Here is a 6,000-nt window from a genome sequence, read left to right as displayed (position 1 = left end):
GTCCCCTACGGCAGAATCACTCTGCGGCTGTAAAATGCATATTCCTGGACTTCACCCAAACCTACAGAATCAGGGACTCAAGGGCCAGGCGCAAGAGTCTGCATCTCAAGGACCCTGCTTCTGGTCTGGTGATTCTTGTGCTTGTGGAAGACTGCAAGTCCCTGACACTGCGAGAAGGAGCCCCAGTGAGTGATCTCATCTACGTCACAACTGACAAGAGGGACAAGACTCAGTCTACCCTTGATGGACTTACGAATCCCTTCCTGAGCCACATGGTAAACAAGAGCACTGCCTACAGACCGCTGAGCCCAGGAGGACCAAAGGGGGGTGGTATCTGGCTGAGTCAGGGAGGTTTCCCAGGGGCAGGAACAGCTTCCCTGCGGATGTGGAGGATGGGTGCCTCTGTGAAGAGGCTGCGGAACAACCCAAGCAGACTGGAGGGCACTCTCAGGGGCCATCGCAGGGGCCTCACTAAGATGAGTATCTCTGTAAGACAGGATAATTCCAATGGCTGCGATTCTCCAAGGCACAGGATTCATGTTTCTGTGTGTCCCAAATCAGAATGCATTTTGCAATGCACCGCATCTTAGGCTTGATGTTATGCAAAACAGCACCTGCCACCCACGGCCAAAGGCTCAAGGGGAGGGTAGGAGGAGAGCCCCTTGCTGGGTGAGTAGCAGAGCAGAGCCCAGAGCACGGGAGTGGCCACTCCTCCGAGGGTGACAGGCTTTCAGAGCTGGCCTGAAATTTTCTGAGGAGGTTCCTCCCCTCACCCTTTCATTCCAGAGCCCTCAAGGTGACAACGACGCCCTGTTACAACCTGACTTACACAACAGGCTCAGTGAGCTGCTTGCCAGAGCTGCTGGCCAGAACAACACAATTGTCTCTATGGGTGGAGTCCTTGTCCTGTCACTGTGGGCTGTGATCAAAGTCCTGTCTAGCTCCCTGGTGCCCCCTCACTGGCTAATTAGGCAAATGTTATATGGACTCATTCCTGGCCCTGTCCAGGTTCATTCACTGAGGAGCAAAGCAGGGCTGGGCTCAGTGCTGACTCCAACCTTGAATCTGCTCTGCAGCTCACAGGGCTGTGGAGGATCCCCACATACAGGCTGTGTGACCTTGAGCAAGTCGTTTAACAACTCTAGCCTCCATTTTTTCATCTCTAAAAAGGGAAAATGGCACAGGCTTGCCGAAAGTTGGGAGGAATCACTCATTCATTTGCTTAACAGGTGTTTATTGAGCACCTCCTATGTGCTGGAGAGGCTCCAAGGATAACATCTGTGGACAAGGCAGATAAGATGCCTGCTCTCATGTTGGGCTTTGAGTAGGAAGAAAAGCAATAAATGAGTAAACCTGCCAGAAAGTCTTTGATGAAAAGAGCAAAGAGCTGGGATAACCCAGGCTTGAGAGAGGAGGAACAGAAAGGTTAAATATGAGCAGTGTTTGAGGGTCTCTCAGAGGAGATGACTTTTCAACCGAGACCCTAGTGATAAGATGCAGCCACTTTAGAGATCTGGAGGTGGTGGAGGGACATTCTAGGCAGGAGAGGAAGCAGGTGCAAAGGCCCTGGGGTTGGACAAAGCTCAGCATGCTTAAGGAGCAGAAGGCTGGTGTGGCTGGACCATGGTGACACAGGCCAGCATGGCGGGAGATGGGTGAGGGTCCACAGGAGCTGAATCAGGGAGGACCTTATGGGCAGGTGAGAAAATGAGCTTTACCTACTATGCAAGAGGACACTCCTGGAGAGTCGCCCAGGGGCATGTCATGAAGTGAGAACTCTGGCACTATGCACAGAGTGATGCAGGAAACCCAGCTGGGAGCCCTCACTGTGATTACTGTCCCTTCCCTAGAGTGGAATCCCTCATGCTGACTGCCAGGATTGAGCACTGGGACCCCACACACCTACCAAGCCTGCCAAGCTCTCCCTCTTCCCCAGAACCTCAAACAGTGATTCATGTGGGGAGAAGGTCCACAGCCCATGCATACACAGAGCGTGTGTGGTATTAAAAACCCAGGGAGCATGTATTTCCAGCACAGGGGATGCCAAAATGTAGCTGCTTTATTTAAGGAATTTTCAGGCTGGTGCGAACGGATGTTTATTAGAGCTCTTGCTCCTGGTGGGGGAAAAATAGGTATGTGCAGCTTGGTTGCTAAAAATAGGGGAATCCTCAGTCTGTTTTCATGCAATAGGTCCTGAAATACTGCCCCCTCCCCACTTCCCACCCTCAGACTGCTCAGCAGAGCAGAGCTTTGACCTAGAGAAGCTTCACTGGGAGAGAACCTGAAACCATAGGGTGCAGCCATCCCCTAAATTTGCATGCTCAGCTCCCCGAAAACCAGGTCCCTCTGGGAGGCAGGCTGTGTCTTTGCAGTCTGAATCCCAGCTTGGATCTTCTGTCTCCCCTGTGCAGCCTTGTGTTTAGATGCTGGTCACAGAAGATAGCGGCAGTCCAGGGGTTGTGAGTGGGGTGCACAGGGCTGGTGTCTGTGCTGGGTGGGGTAGACCTACTCATCCTGGGCACATCCCTGGTCAGGTGGGGCAGGGGCCTTCACAGCCTGCCTTGCCTGCCTTTGGCCAATGGCGAAAACTGACCCAGAAGCAAGGAGAGGTGCAGCCCGCTGGAAGAGTCCTCGATGGGCCCATTTTACAGATGGCACTGGGAGGCAAGGTTAAGGGAGGCTCCCTTGAGTCTAGCTCTTCATAGCATTCCTCTAATCTCCTCCCTCGAGCCTCCTGATATTACTCTCCATGCTCCCTGCCTGTCCAGGGATCCCCTTCATTCATTCCCTTATTCCCTCCTGTGTTCCTTCATTCACTCACTAACATCTAGAAATTGTTCTTGGACCATTTTACAGCCCTGGTTCAAGTCCTCGCCTGGAGTGCCTGAGACCAGGGAGATTAGACCAGGGGCCACTTTGTCCTCAGCAGCACTGGGCAGCATCTTCCCTCTTTGGCAGAGTGGCCCAGGATGGCCAGAGCCATTCAGAGGAGCGCTGGGTCCTGGTTTCCTCCTCTGAGTCCAGCTCAGGGGAGGCCGGGACGCTGGGCAGGCAGCAGCTTCTGCAGGGGGCACTTCAGGGTCAAGGGCTTTGGGGTCAGAAAGACCCAGTTGCCATCTCTCCACATGGCTACTGGCTCCCAGGTGGCCTTGAGTGAGTTTCTTTGCCTTTCTGGGCTGCCCTTTCCTTAGGTAGTAGCTGTGTGTTTGCCATGTCCCTCCCTGCTCGTAGCCTTGTGGTCCCTGCTGCCCAGTGTGCACATCCTCAGACCTCTGCCTGTTTTCCTTCCTCTTCCTCAGGGCCCTTCTCGGAGAGGCCTTCCCTGTCCACCCTGACTCAGGGCCACCCCCACCGACACAACATGGTGATTTCTTTTCCTCTTACCCCACCCCTTATCACCCTCGTAGCATGTTATATACATCAAGCTTTTCCCCTGTCACCCACCAGCATGGATTCTGCCTTAGGAAAGGGACTTCAGGTCCCCTCTGTAAATGGCTGCACTGGAGACCTACTAAAGGCACAATTTTACTTTGAACTTTCTGCCACACTGGCATTATTTGGATTTCTAAAAACAAATATATATTATCCTTTGTACTGACAATTTTTGAAAGCGAGAGTGGCCCTGGACCTGCTTGTGAAGTCTCCCCCATCCATCTCTGTACCCAGGCTAGGTGGCAAAGTGGCCTTCGACCTCCCTCCCCTGCCCTATCTGGCGAGGACAAGGCCTGTGTTGCTGAGAGACTCGCAGTCGTGGGGGTGGGGATGGTGGCAGATGGGTGGCCACAATTGAGGCAGCTGCTAGAGCAGGGAGCCTGCTTTATTGAGTCTTTTCAAGCTGTGGTCACACACAATGGGCACCAGGGACGCCCCATTTTTTATTTCTTCATGTACACCTGCTGGACCACCTGTTCTTTCCAGTCTTGCGGCCTCTCGCCTCCTCCAGGCTCCCTGGGCCCTGCCTCCCCTCTCTGAGTCTCCTCCTGCTCCTCATCCTGAGGCACTTGGGGTGTTCCTCAGAGCTCCATGGCACACTAGACCTGCTCCCCCTCCCCGGGGCCTTCACATCATAGTGTGGCTTCCAGCCCTTGTGTGGGCACTGTCCCTCTCTTCCTGCTTATCTTCACATGTGGGAGTCTTAAGAGAATTTTGAAAACAACATACAACGCACAAACATGTTTGGTTGGCATATGAAGGTTTTCAGCATCAGCGTAAATAGTGGAAATGGGTGTAGCTCCCTGTGTCCTTAATACTGTACATGTGCTTTGAATAAGAGCTCATCAAAGCCTCAGAGCTGCGGCTTCTGCTTGTTCATTTTCCTGAAAACTTCATCACACACACCCAACGGCCAGGCCAACCCTCCTCGCCCAGCCACACACCCACAGCAGGCTGCTGTCAGGTGGAAAATGATGTAGGTTCATTTTTCAGTTGGTAAACATGCTAATGCATCTCTTCGGAATGCTAAGTCAAAGCTGGATAAGGTGTCTCATGCCTTGGTGAAATACGGTTGCATTGGCTTGGTCTGGTTTCCTGTAGTGCTGTCCCGCATGCCTGCCCCAGGATGCCCTCTCAGCCCAGGACCCTTCCCATTGGTGTTCTCACACTGCACTGGAAGGTTTGGTCCTTTTAAACTTTTTAAGTTGAAATTTAACACAAAGAGAAACCATTATGCATGGCTGGAACACACATGAAAACTAAAATCTGCAGCTCATTTATCAAAAAGCCACAGCCAGGTGAAAAACAGAACATCTCTAGCTCCCCAGGAGCTCCCATCGGGCCTCTCCTACTTGCTACCCTGCCCCCTGTGCAAAGGTGGTCCCCATTCTGAAACCAACAACTGTCATTTCTCATTTTTCTTTCAGTTTTATCACCCACTCTTGGCTGCTTTCAAGTGTCATTTAAATGGAATTGTGCAGTATGTGCTCTTCTGTGCCCAGCTTTTTTTGGAGAACATGACATTTGCAAATCATCCCAGTAGTTGGCTGTGCTTTGTTTTCCCTCATTACTGTATGATCCATTCTACTGTGGATGGACATTTGGGTTGTTCTCAGTTTGGGTCTATTTTGAATAAAACAGCATGAGCATTCAACAGGTCTCTAGGATTATATACGTAAGCATTTGTTGGGCGTATTTAGGAGGGGAACTGTTGGGCCATTAGGGTAGAAGTGTGTTTAATTGTAGTAGATACTGCTAAATGTTTTCCCAAAGAGGCTATGCCACTTCATGTGTTCAGTGGTATATCACAGTGTACTACAGTATACTGTACAGTATACTACTAGTATATTACAGTATTACAGTATATTACATCCTTGTCAACTCTTGATATTGTCAAAATTTTAAATTTTATCCAACTAAGTTGGGGTGCCCAACTTAGTTGGGGTACCTCCTTGTGATTTTAATTTAAATTTCTCTGATTATTGATATTCATTACCTTTTCCAACATTTATTGATCATTGAACTATTCTTGTTGGGAAGTGTTTGGTTTTTGCCCATTTGTTAATATTGAATTGTTAATCTTTTTCATATCAATTTGTAGTTGTGTTTAAACAGTAAGTTCTTTGTTGATTATATGTATATGAAATATCTTTTCAAACTCTATAATCTGCTTCTTTATTCCTATATTAATGTCAAATTCTTTTGACAAAAAGGATTTTAAATTTTACTGTAGTTGATTTACTCCATCATTTTTATGGTCAGAGCTTTCTGTGTTGTTAAAGAAACTTTCTACCATTCTGAGGCCTTTTGTGCTACTTTCTAGAAGTTTTACATTTTGCCTTTAACATTTAGACCTACAGTCTCTCTGAAATCAACATTGTGATTGGTGTGAGGTAAGGGTGAAGTTTAGCTTTTTTCTGTATGAATATCTAATTGACCCATCACCCATCATTGAAAAGATTGTCCTTTCTCCCACTGCCTGGCAGGGCCAGACTTGTCATACACATGTGTCCATTATGTTGGCTTCTCTCTTCTACTCTGCTGATCTATTCATTTATCCTTGTACAA

Source organism: Heterocephalus glaber, unplaced genomic scaffold (assembly GCF_053883595.1).
Source record: "Heterocephalus glaber isolate CG9 unplaced genomic scaffold, H.glaber_assembly_v1.0 deba00001606, whole genome shotgun sequence".
Classification (NCBI taxonomy): Eukaryota; Metazoa; Chordata; class Mammalia; order Rodentia; family Bathyergidae; genus Heterocephalus; species Heterocephalus glaber.
The sequence above is the reverse complement of the archived record's forward strand: the minus strand, read 5'-3'. Positions refer to the sequence as shown.